Source organism: Microtus oregoni, unplaced genomic scaffold (assembly GCF_018167655.1).
Source record: "Microtus oregoni isolate MIOR12 unplaced genomic scaffold, Mior012 000005F_ref0000423, whole genome shotgun sequence".
Lineage (NCBI taxonomy): Eukaryota > Metazoa > Chordata > Mammalia > Rodentia > Cricetidae > Microtus > Microtus oregoni.
The window spans coordinates 63,304,517-63,319,753 of record NW_024543064.1 but is presented as its reverse complement, the minus strand read 5'-3'; positions in this window follow the sequence as shown (position 1 = coordinate 63,319,753).

The following is a 15,237-nucleotide window of genomic DNA, read 5'->3' as shown; positions in this document are numbered from 1 at the left end:
CAAGAAAAGCTTAATCTTTTATCCATATCACTTTATTATTCATGTCTTTTGTGAACTGATGTATAGCATGAATTTTAATTGGTCTTAGTAATAAAAACCTATAGCCAGATATTAGGGGGTGAATGCTGAAAGATCAGAGAAGCAGAACAGCAGCCAGCCACTAGTTCTTACTTCTACGAAATCCTCAGACAGAATGCGGTATCCTGTCTCTACAAGTCTGAAGACTGAGTGCCATCTCTATGAAACCTCAAATTGAATCTCTGAGCTCCTGTATGCTCCCACCTTATATTCCTCTCTCTGTCTAACCATATCATTTCCTGTCTCCACTGATGCTCAAACCCAAAGCCTTTCAGAAACTTATTAGATAAAAGGAGATTTGGCAATAGAATGGCAAGAGCATATGAAGTTCAAGAGTCCAGACTTGAACGTGAGAAGGAATATCTTTCGGTGCTCATAGTTTGCCCTCTTCTTATTTACTGTGGGACAATGCTCTTGTACCCTGTAAAGATTTGCCACTTGTATTAGTTTAATAAAATGCTTATTGGCCAGTAGCCAGGCAGGAAGTATAGGCAGGGCAACCAGAATAGGAGAATTCTGGAAAGAGGAAAGGCTCAGTCTGTAGTTGTCACCCAGACGCAGAAGAAACAAGAAGAGAATGCCTCGCTGATAAAAGGTACCAAGCCACATGGCTAACACAGTCGAGAAGTATGGGTTAATTTAAGATGTAAGAGTTATTTAATAAGAAGCCTAAGCTATAGGCCAACCAGTTTATAATTAATGCAGGACTCTGTGTATTTCTTTGTGACTGAATGGCTGTGGGACCGGGCAGGACAGAAACCTCTGTCAACACTTATTCCAACTGTCCTTTGCTAAAGTGGCTACTGTGGTAGCAGCTGAGTATGTGTGGGCAGCAGGGGACACATTCCATAGCCTGGATGATTTCTGGTAAGCACAGAATTCTGCCAAGGACTGTAGCTTTTTCTCTCTCACTGATGTGAGAAACTGACCAGGTAAAGCAGCCCCAGAAATCAATGTAACATCAATGAATATTGCCATTGGGAACAGAGGGGAGCCAGGGACACCTTGGAGAAAATGAACCCACAGACATCCTTGTCTATACGATGGATAACTGCCTTGTCTGGCCATTTCACATGACCCTTTGTATCTTGAGATCAACAGCCTTGGTCTTGGTCTTAAATGATGAAGTGATTAAGACCTAACTAGAGCATTCAGTCCTTCTATGCTACATGTAATCCAAGAACTTGAAGGCCACCTTGGAGATCATCAACTATCTTCCTCTATTCTCCACCTCCAACAACTTAGCTGGTGGGTAAACATCACCACTTTGAGCTGAATCAGAATGTGCCTTCCCAGAGGCCTTTTCTTGACAATGTATCTGTGATGACTCTATTTCCAACTCCCCCAATACATTTCTGAGCAAATTCTCCATTGTATGTCCAGAAAAGTGAGGAGGTCATTGTGTTATGCGATCTTGTGTGCTTTGAAGCAAAGGAACTCTGATGTCAGGTACAGAAGCCTTGAATTGTTGAGCTGAAAAGGAACTCCACAATCACCTGGCCTACCTTCCTCAGCATAGACAGTATCCGGGGGCACTGGCTGGTTGGGGCATACTAAAATATACCAAATACCCAAGCTTCCACAACCCTCCCTCCCTTCTTCTTACTTCTTACCATATCTATTGAGATGCAGAAAATCATTCCACAGGTCATTATCATGATGAATAATGAATCTGTACGATATAATGTCAAAATGCAAGCCATCAACCCTTTGAGAACATTTGGAGCTAGATGATTGAATAGAAGCAAATCCAGGTCTTGCCATACCCTCAGATATATAGAGAGCCTTCTAAAAATTTATTTACCTTAATCAGGATGCTAGTGATATGAGTAAAACAAAGAAAATATTTAGTTTGGTGAATTCATGGAGAGGGCTCTGTATTTATTGGACTGAAATTAATTGGCCATTGTTCAAATGAAAACAGAGATAATTCACTGGGTTTTTGAGAAATTGGAGAAAACATCACAAAAGTTTGCTTAATCCCTTATGTTCTTCTCTTAATTACCTGGTGCCTACCTTGACTTTCTATTCAACTGGTTTCTAAAAAGATGAGTCTTTTAAGACAGACTTGACCTTTTGAGTTATTAGAATGATCTCCAGACTGTTATAAGTTTGTTTATGTTTGTTTGGACACAGGATTTTATGGAGTCCAGGCTGGCATTGAGTTGATCCTTCTGCCTTCACCTCCCCAGTGCTGAGATAACAGCATTCACCTCCATCCAGCCTGTATGCCATCATTAGTTAGCACACTGTATTTGGATCTGTATATCTTTAAGTTCAGCTACTATACAGTAGTCAGTCTTCTTCAAACCATGCAGAACTAAGAAGCAGAAACAGATCATGATGCTCTTCCCTTCCCATGGTACTCCTCCTTTCTTTCCCACAGAAATGCCGTAACTCTTGAGGCCCAGCTGGAAGCAGCCTCCTTGTTTACTATAGTTACTAAATGATACATAAGAATATGCAGATTTTATTTCATAAATGGAATAGGGAAAGATAACATTTATTGTGACATGGAGTCTTTGCAGAAGCTTTGTGGATATAATAGGAGAAGTACGGGAGACTTTCTTCTTACTAATTATTGAGGTGCAATTTCTAGAGTGGATTGGTATAGTAGTTTGAATGTAATTGATCCCTGTAATCTCTTAGGGAGTAGCACTATAAAAGGAGGAGTTGCTTTGTTGGAATGGGTATGGCCTTGTTAGAGGAAGTGTGTCACCATGGGAGTGGGCTTCTTATGTTTGGGTACTGCCCAGTGTCTCAGTGAATTTCCTGTTGCCTTCTGATTAAGATGTAGTCAGCATCATGTCTGCCTGCACCCGGCCATGGTCCCAGTCATGATGATAATGAATTGAACCTCTGAACCTGTAAGTGAGCTCCTTCAGTGAAATGTTATCATTATAAGAGTTGCCGTGGTCATGGTGTCTCTTCACAGCAACAGAAACCCTATTTAAGACAGAAATTTTAATGTGTTTGAATTTGTAAAAACTATGGGACTTTTAAAATTATTCATTTATTTAATGTGAAATCTTGGGAAGAAGTAAGGAAGGAAGAGTTGTAACTTAAGAGTGATGGGTTTGTGAGCCATCTCCCCAGACCCAGATATATTTTTTTGCTTCTCTGTTTCCTGGGGTTACCAACTGTCTTAGTTAGGGTTTCTATGGCCATGACAAAACATCATGACCAAAAAGCAAGTTCAGGGAGGGAAAGATTTAGTTGACAGAAGGTCAGTTGTACTAGCTGGTTTTGTGTATCAACTTGTTATATGCTAGAGTCATTAGAGGAAGAACCTCTGTTGAGGAAATGCCTCAATGAGATCCAGCTGTAAGGCATTTCTCATTCAGGGATCAGTGGGAGAGGGCCCAGCCCATGGCTTATGGTGCCATCCCTGGCCTGGTAGTCCTGGGTTCTATAAGAAGGTAGGCTGAACAAGGCATGGAAAACAAGCCAGTAAGCAGCACTCTTCCATGGCCTCTGCCTCAGCTCCTGACTCCGGGATCCCACCCTGCTTGAGTACTTTCCTGACTTCCTTCTGTGATGAACAGCAATGTGGAAGTGTAAACCAAATTAACCCTTTCTTCCCTGAACTTGCTTTTTGGTCATGATGTTTTGTCATGGTCATAGAAACCCTAACTAAGACAGTTGGTAACACCAGGAAACAGAAGCAAAAAAATATATCCAGGCCTGGGGAAATGGTTCAGTGAGTGAAGCACTTGACACTTAATGTAAGGATTTGAGTTATTCATGTAAAAGCTAGGTGCACTAGCCTGTAGCTGTAATCCTCGATCCCCTGTGTGATGTAGAAACAGGATAATTCCCAGAATCTTGAAGGCCAGTTAGTCTAGTATATGCTTCATGGATGAGACCCCGTTTCAGACAAGGTAGAAGTCAAGGGCCAACATCCAAGTTTGTCCTTTGACTTTCACTTCAGTACATAGCACACCAATGGTACACACACACACACACACACACACACACACACACACACTGTACATGTGTCCATAAATGGATAAGCTATAGGGCACTTAATTCAGAGTCTGTCTCAATCTCCAGCTCTTTCCTCTGATGTCCCTGAAGGGAATGTAAACAAAGAGGATAAATCAAGACAGTGAGAATCACTATTGATTCCAGCTTTGTTTTCAAAGTTTAATCTAAAAGTTCAAGAGCCACGATGAAGAAAATGGAGAATTCTCTTGGCTTACCCTAGTGACAAGCGAAAGAGGAAGAATTTTCCCCTAGGTTATTTAATTCACTTGCACTTATTACTCTAGGGTGTTGGGCCAAATAAATAAACAAAAAAGAAAGGAAGGAAATCTCAGGAGACAGGAGCTCTAGCTGGTTCTTAACCTCACAACCTAAGTTCCAGCAGCCTCGAGCACTCCAGGAAATGGGACGGCGTGCATAGAGACAGCAGCTGAGAGCTGGAGTCTATGAATCTGTGGTTAGAAGAAGACAAAGGGAGGAGCTAAGACTTAAGCTCTTGTGAGAGGCCAGTAACAGTAATGTAAGTCACCTAAAGTAAAGGTTTGCATCTATACTCCCCTTCCCTGCTGAAGTGCCCGGGCCTCAACCTTCCTAATGCTGCAACCGTTTAATACAGTTCCTCATGTTGTGGTGACCCCTCTACCATAAAATTATTTCCTTGCTGTTTGTAACTGTAATCTTGCTAATGGTGAGAATCATAATGAAAATATTTGATGTGCAACCATTGGGGCCGTGACCCACAGGTTGAGAACCATGGCTTTAGGGACTGGTTGACACACAATTTAGACCTAAAATAAGGATGGATATGATGTAATTTAAGAAATGGATAGTTTGCCTCCAGTTCTTATGCCCTTGTGATTTCTTGAGCCCCCATGAGTGAGAGGACCATCTTTTGTTATTCATATTTCATCCCTCTCGGATCTCTGTGTGCTCTTACCTAATGGGGTGATCTTTCAGTGGGCCCTTGAACAGCTCCAAGGTAGATCTGGTAGCCAGAGGAACCAACCTGTGTTTAGGGGGTTGAAGCTTCCAGTCCCATCTCCACCCTCGGGGAAAGGAAGGGGCTTGAGGCTGACCTAATTCCCAGTGGCCAGTGATTCAGTCAATTGTGTTTAGTTTGGACCTGTAAAACCTAAACGGTGAGTCGGACAACTTCTAGTTGGGTGGGTACCTGGTCCTTAATCTTGGTTTTCTGAGGGTGGAGCGCCCAGCTCAGAGAGAGGATAGGAACCTGGGCACTCAGCCCACTCCTCCGTGTCTACACATCTCTTCTCTGGCTGCGCTACAGCCATGCCATCCGAAATAAAGTGGCTATAGGAAACAGACTTCTCTCTGCATTCTATGAGTGCCTTCACAAATCAGCACACGTGAGAGAGGGCTCGCGGGCACCTGGTTTAGAGACGGCCGATCAGAAGCGACTGGAAGCAACATGGGACTTGTGGCCAGCATCTGAACTGAAGGTAGCGTGTGCATATAGACTCTGCCGTCTGACGCTAATCCCAGGGAGTGGGGATCAAAATTGTCCTGACCTGGAGGATGTGCAGCTGGTACCCAGAGAGTAGGAGATTAATTGTTGGTATGGAAACAAAACCCGAACCAGAACCCTGCACAGTGGTGTCAGTATTCTGAAATGGAGCCTAAGATTGTATGAGTGCTGAGGGCGTGGGCGCTGGATGCCTTGGAAGCGATGGGGGAAGGGACTTATTCCCAGGCCACATACATGGAACCTCAAAGCTAGGATACGGAGTCAGAACCCGATAAAGTCCTCCTAGGGAGTGCCAAAGTGCTAGAAATGTGACAGGCGGAGATGACAAATTTCCACAGCGACATTGAAAAACAATTGCTGGAAGACAGCCCTGGGAACAGAACTGAAGGCTGCAATCTACGGGGCTGTGGTGCTACGAAAATTTGTGTTTTAGATGTTTACAATAGAACTCTCTTAGACATGAAGTTTTAATGACCCATGTAAACTTATTATTCATATATGTTTTAAAAGAATGACAGGCAAATGGACTTCTCTATTGCTAGGAGTGACAAGAGAGACCTATTATGTTGAGTTTCTTTTGATAATAGAGAAGAGCGTACATACTTTACAGATGCAGGTTGCGGCCACTGTCAGCCTTCTGTGTCACAGAGGAGACAAGCCACTCTGTTTCTCTAGGTGTCTCAGGCAACCAGTATTTACTCCTGTTGAGTGACAGGGCTGGTCAGGTACCAGGTCCAGTGACAAAAAGGCAGGCCCCATTGTCCGGAAGTCCATAGCTAATTGAGAAGCCAGATAAGGCGGGGGAGCAGTGGAGATCAGCCCTGAGAAAAAGAAGCTCGGCCTTGCCCTTCTGAGGGCAGGGAGGGTATGCTCACCTCCTGCTGCATGGACCATGTTGGATCTGCTCTTCTCAAGGGCTGCTCTCCAATATTTACACAAGGACACCTTCACAACCCGGAGCCTTGTCCTCCGTGGGCTCGTGTTTATTTCTTTTCTGTAGAGCCTGGAGAAGTGAGAGTGGAGAGGACTCTCTCTCCCTTCCCTGTCATACCATTGGGTCCAGCTGCTAGCGTCAGAGGTCCGCTTGTTATCCACAACCAGGTAGTACTTTCCTGCAGGCCAAGACAAGAAGGAAGATTTTTATTTCTGCCTCTCTGGGGCTTTCCTGTGTGCTGCCTTGACGTGGCAGTGTTTCTTGTGTGGCTCCCACTGACACTTAGCTGTTATAGCCACAGAAGTCATGCTAGCACACTGTCTCTTCTGCTCTGGAGGATTTTAGGATCTCCTTGGTGTGGATGCTTCACGAGAATGTCTAGTCATGACTCTTCGGTTCCTTTTGCTGAGGACCCGGTGGGCACATATAACATGGTGCACAAGCTTTCACTGTGGGGTAAGTCTTTGATTGGTCAGAAGTTGGCCTCATGGATTCATTATCTGGGTCTCTTCTCTTTTTCTTCCATAAAGGATCTTGTCTACTAATTGACTTTCTTTGTGGTGACAGTTTCTTAACTTTATTGCAATTTCTTTCCATTGAAATTTTGTTATGATGCCACAGGACTTTTGTTTCAAGTCATTCCGTAGGGATTGCTGTTGCCTATTACTCTCCCAAGATCTCTTCATGGATACGGTTTTATCTCATACTCTTGCAGCATATGATGGTAATAGTTTTGACTCACTGAATGGTCACATATTCCTTAGGGCTCATTCACTTCTGTCTCGACATGGTTCTCCTTGCTCACACTGGAGACATCGGTGTCCACTGATTCCTCTGTTGTCTGATCATGGGTGACTGGTAGGGCAAGGGTTCATTGGTGGAGGGTGAGAAAGCAGGAGACAAGAGAGAATCCTAGGGACACATATGTCCTTAAAACATGCAGGTTTTAACCCAGGAATGCAACTATGTTTTTCTCAGGCTGTAGTCTGACATCTCTGTCTCCAACAGTTTAAGGAATGGCTTCACTGGTCAGACCAGGAAGCGCTTCCAGCCTCAGATGCCCATGCAATGCGAGTTCTTCTTTCGTGTATCTGTTTTTCTACCTGGGCTTCCTATTTCTGAAAGTTGCACTGGCGTTTGTGTAATAAACCTCATAGCTTATCTTGATGGACTGCATTCTTCTTTAGTCTGTTCCAGAATTTTGAAAGATAACCCCTGCCTCCTCTTGTAGCTCAGCCTCCTCAATCAGGCCAGCGTTGCTAATTCCTCGTAAAAATTCAAGTTTCTTTCTAGCCTCCTGCCTCTCAACCTTCCTACACTCAACTGACAGATGAACATTTCCTAGACATAATTCTCAATGTGATATTTAAACTCCAGGTTTCTTCTCCTCCAGTAGAGATAAGTGTGCAATATGACCTCTAGGACAGACAGACACAGTGAGGTTCAGATTCCCACACATTTAGAACAAATTATTTGCCCTCTCTGAGCTCTAATTCTAATTTTGAGATAATACACATATTCTATGGCATTTTCCTATAGTCATAACATGATGTCATCTTTGAGTGGAGAACATTTTGGCTGAAGTCACTAAGAAACAGAATGATACAGTCACAGCCAGTTCTATGACAATAGTGGTGGAGTTACTGACTTTCCTTGCTGGAGAGAGGACGAAAGGGCCATAGACTTGGAGTCAGCCTTTACTCCATCTTGGGGAGATGCTAAAATATATAAAAAGTGGAAGTTTAAATGAAAGCAGGACCCTATGATTCAGCTTCCAAGTGTCATCATCCATGATGGGGTAGAGCATGCATTGATGGAGTTGTTTGGGGGATCACTAGTACTCTTGTATACAACCCTTCACAACAAATTCAACAGCTTGCCAACTTGCTTGTTTGTGAAACTCTACTTTGGTCTGTCGTTGATGCCCCATCTGGGTGAACAGATGCTGTTCAGTCTCCCCAGGACAGGTTAACATAGCAAGTGTCTAGTTTGGACATTGTCTGGAAGCCACCCAATAACATAATACAGAAGAGGCAGTGTAGGGCTCGGGACAGAAAAAACACTCTTTTGAAATGTGTTGGACAGAGGGTGGCTACCTTTAAGAACTACCAGAAGCTTCCTAGCCTCAGGTGGACTTTAGCTCAGGAGTTAGGATGCTAGAAGCTCAGGGACACACAAAATGAGTTAGTACAGCTATGTTTTTGTATCATGAATTTAAAGAATGGTATTCACAGACCACAGAATGGTGAGTTTTAGACAGAGGTTTATTATAGGTGGGAATTTAAAAGGAAAAAAGAAAGCAAAACTCCTGAATGAAAGGAACAGGCCCTAGAAAATAGGGCATTAGCAAGCTGCTAGTCGAGGAACTTTTTATAGCTCTGATAGACAAACCTGGGGAAGTGAGCTGGTCAGCCCGGCTGGCCCATCCATGAAGTGTCCAGGTGCCTCGTGGGCTCAATCATGTCTTCAGTTCAGCTTCCAGGCAGCTGTGTAGAAGGAACGCAAGACATCAGGAAGCTGAGACTGTTTCTGGTATTTCTGGTCTCCGGCCAGGACCAAACCAAGGACATTCCTGACTTCTGGACAAGAATCAAGGTCCCAAAGCTTGCTGACCCATTTTCCTCTCTTGTCCCCATCACTTTGGAGGTCACATTTATATCTTCGGTGTTACGGGTGTTCACATTGTGGATCCAATAGCATTCCGCCAAAGTGGTTCCCTTCCGGTCTCCTGCATAGAAATCCAGTTTCCTGCTTTAGGACTCTGGCTTTGGCTATTTCTCCACCTCAAATGCCTTTTTAACTCTCTGTACATTGTCAAGTTTTAAATGCTTTTTTTTCTTTTGGTTATACATGTACAACATAAAACCGATCATTTAGGTGTATGGTTAATTGTCACTAAGTGCATTTATATTGAATAAACATCACTACTATTCCTTTCTAGAAGGTTTTCATCTTCCCCAGCAAAACTATGAGTTTCCCATATAGTCTAACTTCCCAAGAAAGTCCTCGCCAATTCCCGTCCTGCCCTATTCCACTTTACCTCTCTACGGGCTTTACTCTACAAAGCTACAAATTTCACTATGATTGGATGTATCAGTTACTTTTCTGTTGCTGGGGAAAAAAATCACTCACAAAAGCAGTTAAAGGGAGAGAGAGCTTATTTGGGCGTGCAGTTTAAGGGTGCAGCCGAGTGTGGCGGGGAGCTGTAGTGGCAGGAACTCGAGGCTGCTGGCCACCTATTGTCTACAGTCAGGAAGCCGAGAGCTATGGATGCTTTCATGCTCCACTGGCTTCTTCCCTTGGGCAAGTTCAAGAATGAAGCCCACAGAAGAGTGGTACCCACTTTTAGGTTCTGTTTTCCTACCTCAGTTGACTGGATGAAGATAACCCTCACTGGCATGCCAAGAGCCTTAGCACCAAGGTAATTTCAGATCAAGTCATGTTTGTCATCAGCATTAACCGTCGTATAAATTCTTTTAAAAAGTAGAATCATACAGTGGTTACCCCTCTGTGTCTTGTTTATGTCACTTAGCTAATTTCATTTCCTGAATGTTTGTCCATGGTATGTTGTATGTCAGAATTCCATTTCTTTATAAGGCTGAATAAGTCGTGTGTGTGTGTATACACACATATATGTGTGTGTGTGTATGTGTGTGTATAAGTCATTTTAATAATCCAATCACCCCATTGGGTTCTTTCACCTTTGGCCATTGTAAATGGTGTTGCTTTGGACATGAGTGGACAATTAGATTCATTTGTATCCCTGTCCCCACTTTTTGGGAGCAAATACCCAAAAGTGGGGTTGTTGAGTCACATGGTAATTCTGTGTCTAGCTTTATGAGGGTCTGCCCTACCATCTCCCACAGTAGCTGTGTGCACTGCTAACCACGAAGTGTCTTTTGAGGTCAGGTTCTGTTGCCACCTCCTCCCTGAAGCTTTATAGATGCCCTGCTTAGATAGGCATCTCTTCCCAGAACTAGGCATGCGTCATGATTGGGCCACCCCAGGGACATGACCACTGCCCTGAGTTATGGTGTTTTGCGTGTATACCGCTTTCCTCCTTTAGTGAAGCACCTTTGTCTCCCATGTCTTTCTTATAGGCATGCGTTCAGTAAAGGACAGTGGGTTGGGGAATGAATGGAGGGTACAGCAATCGCCAGGTTGGTTCTGAGTCCCCCGGAGATGCTGACACCTCACTAGGCAGAATGCTAAGCATGGGTACCTAAAACTCCCCACTGCCGGAGAGGTCAGGTCTCAACACTCCTTTGTCCGTGAGAGAAACCGGCAGAGCTTTCTCTGCAATCTACCCATAAAGCGAGTACCAAACCCTTAGCTTTACTTCCTTGGCTCCCTCACCTCCTTCACATTAAGCAGCAGCGTGTGTCTGCTGGCATCTGTCAGATTTCTCTAACATGGAAAACAGGTTGCCACTTGAGTCTATGGAAACACTTTGGAGGCATTGTATTTAAATTTTGTTTTCATTGAAAATTTATAGCCACCACCTTGTACTCTAATGTAATGAATAATTAGATGCAATTACAAGGAAATTTAGCAAATTACTAATCCATCTAGGAGTAAGAATGAGTGTTTATGGTGTTCTTCCTTTGCTGTCTGGCAATCCGGGATGATGTATGATGTGTGTGCAGACTTCGTGCACAAATACTGTTCTAAGCACCCAGCGGGTCTCCAGTAAGATCATAAAAAAATCGGTGTAAGACACCAGAGTCCTGTGACACCAAAGGGCCTGCTCCATAAATATTATATGACAGGGCAGGAGGGGGACAGATTGAGCTTAAATTTAACCACAAGCATTATTGTAAATGTACGTTAAAGATAACTCTTTTATTTAAGAAAGTTGGATTGGTCTGTTTTTAAAATGTAATTTTAATTAAGGAAATTATAAGAGAAAACTAGAAAATGAAAGAGTGAGGAAAAATGCTACGTAGACTCTGCCCAGAAAAGGCTGTGCATTTGATAATCCATTGTTGGCTGTATGCATTTGCATGTTTAGTTGTTATAACTTTTGTCATACACAAAAGTTGCCATTTTCATTTAAAAATTTTAAAGTTTACTTAGAATTATACAGTGCCACCCTGGTCGAATCACATTGGTTACAAATATTTCTTATGATTATAATTCTAGTTGATTACCGTATTTTAGCCATCGTAAACAATTCATCAGAGGATGCCATAGTCCACAGAACCTTTCCTATACTTTAAAACTAGGATTCTAAGAAGGAAATAAACTTTTCAGAATTCTTGATTCTCACTACCTAATTGATTTCAGAGTTTGTGTTTATTCTTCTGGCCTACTGTTGTGAGTTCCTGCTTCATTGGCAATGCATTCATATACTTTAGGGTTGTTAAAGAACTTTGCTGTCCTACATGGCAAACTTCTTTGACTGTAAGTGAGGTAAGTGAGGTGGAGTCAGTCAAGGTCGGGAAGGGAACTCACCTGATTTAGTTTCAGATTTTTTTTTTTTTAAATATTTATTTATTATGTATACAATATTCTGTCTGTATGCCTGAAGGCCAGAAGAGGGCGCCAGACCTCTTTACAGATGGTTGTGAGCCACCATGTGGTTGCTGGGAATTGAACTCAGGACCTTTGGAAGAGCAGGCCTGATTTAGATGCCAGGGTTCAGGTCATTGTAGGTTCAGCCGAAGAAGCAGATCTCAGTTGAGTTTTGAATAGTGGTCACTGTAAGACCACCAGTCCCCATGTGTGTGCAGTCCCCATGGCTGGGGAGTCACCCAAGGAGAACCAGCAAGCCCAGCACAGAGTTGCTATTGCAGGTGACGTGGAATCACAAAACATGGATGACTTCACTTCTGTCTTTTTGTGACAGTGACACCCATAGCCCCACTGCGAGGGAGGACAGTAACTATTTTCAGAGTTTTCAACTTCTACAGGATGGGCAGGACAATGCTGAATGCCAATCTCTCATTTCTGCCTTAGTGTCAGTCCGACAGTTTCTTCAGAGATGAATTGCCAATTAAAAACCCATTCTAGAAAAACATGAGAAAGAAGCTCCCAAAATAAGAAAGGCATGGACAATGAGGTTTATGCTGAGAGGTAAAACGTTGACATCATTACTTGGAAATGGCCAGGGGCTGATTCTAGTGCTTCCATTCCAATGGAAGTCTAGATGTTGAAGATGAGTTTCTTTGTATTTGCAATTTAAAAATATTTTTGGTGTCTATTACATAACAGCATAGTATTTTTATTCCTAATAATATCTGGGCCTTATTTATTCATTAAGTTAAAAAAAACATTTCTTCGTTAAGTAAACTGTGCTAATTTACAAAGTCAGTAGTAGATAAAAGTATCTTTCATCCCTCATGACTCCCTCCTTGGGCCACTCTGTCATGTGATTTGTACGGATCTGGAAACAAATGACCCTGTGGGGTTGTCCTTTAGTGCAGAGGATTGGTCATTCCTTCAGCCCACTACAAAACTGATTTTGATTTTTCTTTGAATAATGTTCAGAAATTTTCAACCATCTAGGGTAACTAAGAGCATTCTGGGGAGTTGAGTCTCTAGGAAGGGGAATGGCCTATTTTTATAGGTAGTGTGCACTCAGCCAATCACCCATGAGCTTCCCAAGAACTCCTTTATTACTTAGTCTCTTGTCAGTTGAAGCTGGCATCCAAGATTGATGCATTTTGCCTACAGGTAATAACGCTTTTACCCTGAGGGCTGCTTGGGAGACTGACTAGGGAAGCAGTGGATTAATTTAAGAGAATGGGAGCAAATTTGTCCCAAAGTCAGAACATCAGAGCTCCCCTTCCAAGCCTCTGATTTAAGAGCGAACTTCTAAGCCATGACCTTTGTGTTTCTTTAAAAAATGGAATTGTGCTACCTTGCCTGTGTCCCTGGAGAAATGATCTGAGATGTGCTTGCTCAGCTGCTCCCAAGAAACAAAGGCAAAACTCCTTCAGCTACTGCCGAGAACCTGGTGTTATGGGATATTTTGATTGCACTCTGATAAAGTTAAACTTTGAATCAGGGGGTGGAGCCAGTAACCAGCTGACCAGAATTGGTCATAAAGAAGAGAGTGATTTGGATAGAGAAGACTCACAGGAAGGAAAGGAGACTAGAGTTTGAACTTCCTTTTTGGGTTCTGAGACAAGGGAAGAGCTGTGTCTCTTATGGTGTCTCTGGCTAATATGCAAGGTCAGCAATCTCTCTGAGCTAGCAGGTTTTCACCCCAGCCTTTGACTCCTGAGTCTTATTGATAAATGGAAGGACAGAGACTTAATTTAAACCTTCACACCATGGGATGGGAGGAAGCCTCACCAGCCTGCAGCCTGAGTGGTCAACAGGGTGCTGACTGCAGGATCATGGGATGGCAGCTATTAAAATATCAGTGGATTCATATAGATTCATGTATAGCTGTTAAGTTGGCAGAAAAACATCACCTTGGCTTCTTCCAGGTTCTAGAACTGAAGGCTCTTATCAGGCTCTTACTGAGTGAACCTGGTGCCCTCTGTGGGAGAATGAATGAGGGCCATTTCAAGTAGAACTTGATTTTTTTTTTAATGGGAAGGACATTGAGTTTTGTTGATAGAAAGATAGAAGAGTGCCAGATTCCAGATGTTTTTCACAGCCACGTGCCCGAACACAAGGGCCAGAGTCCAGCTGCAAGGGAGATTGAGAAAGAGACAGAGTCACATATTTGACGGAATTTCACTTTTGTGTACATGTGCTGCAGCTCAAACCCAGTGATTCGGCGTGATAGCCAAGCACTCTATTACCACGCACCATCTCCAGCACCCCTCCGTGCCCACACATCGTGAGAATGATTTTGGGGACCCTACAATCTGTAACTACTGTATATGTCACATTTCCCAGGATAGTTCACATTTTAAACGTTTGCTTTCGTTACCCACAGAAAACATCAAAGTATGCTGCAAACGCAGGTATTTTGACAAGTGGCTACTGAATCAAGCAAACCGTTAAGCATTACTAATTGTGCAAGTTCCTCCTGTTGGTCCTGAGCATGGCATCAACGGTGGCAAGTGCAAGGCTGGATGCCCTGGCTGGTCTCTTCCAGACAGCAGAGAAAGGATAGACGGGGTCTGGAACCGTAGACCACTATTCAGAGGCATGGCAAGAGATATTTGAGGAAAAAAAGGAAAATAAACAATTACTGAGCAAGCAACGTTTTCACAAGTAAGACTGTATGCTAGAATTTTACTAGCACACTGAGGAATGCAAGACTTTCACTAATTGTTATGTGTTTGCTGTATTTTAATTTTTAATTAATTTTTCCTTTTCAATATATAATTATTTTGAAATACAATTGTAACTGTTATAGTTTTCTACATAAATAAGCTCAGATAATTGCAGATGCTTCTCAAATGAGGAAGGCAAATTGGTTAAAAGCAAGGACTTAGTAGTAACTGGACTAGGAATCAAGCCGTTTGCTAGATTTAGAATAAATTACTTCATCTCGCTGTGCCATGACAACTGGTAAAGCAGAACAAATAAATTCATCATGAGGTTGATGTGGAGGAGAGCAAATGGGCTGATGTTTATAAAGTTTGGCCCAGATATATATTCAATGATAGCTTTACTGTATGAAATACTACTAATAAAATAATGTGAGCCCAAGTCTTTGAGAATCAGTCCAAGATGTGTTTCTCCACCTCTTTTCTCTACTACGAGACTTAGATAGTTGTGTTTAAGGATGATGAAGGGTCCCCAAGCAGGACACAGTTGTGTCCCCTGTGGACTGACGCCCAGCAAATGG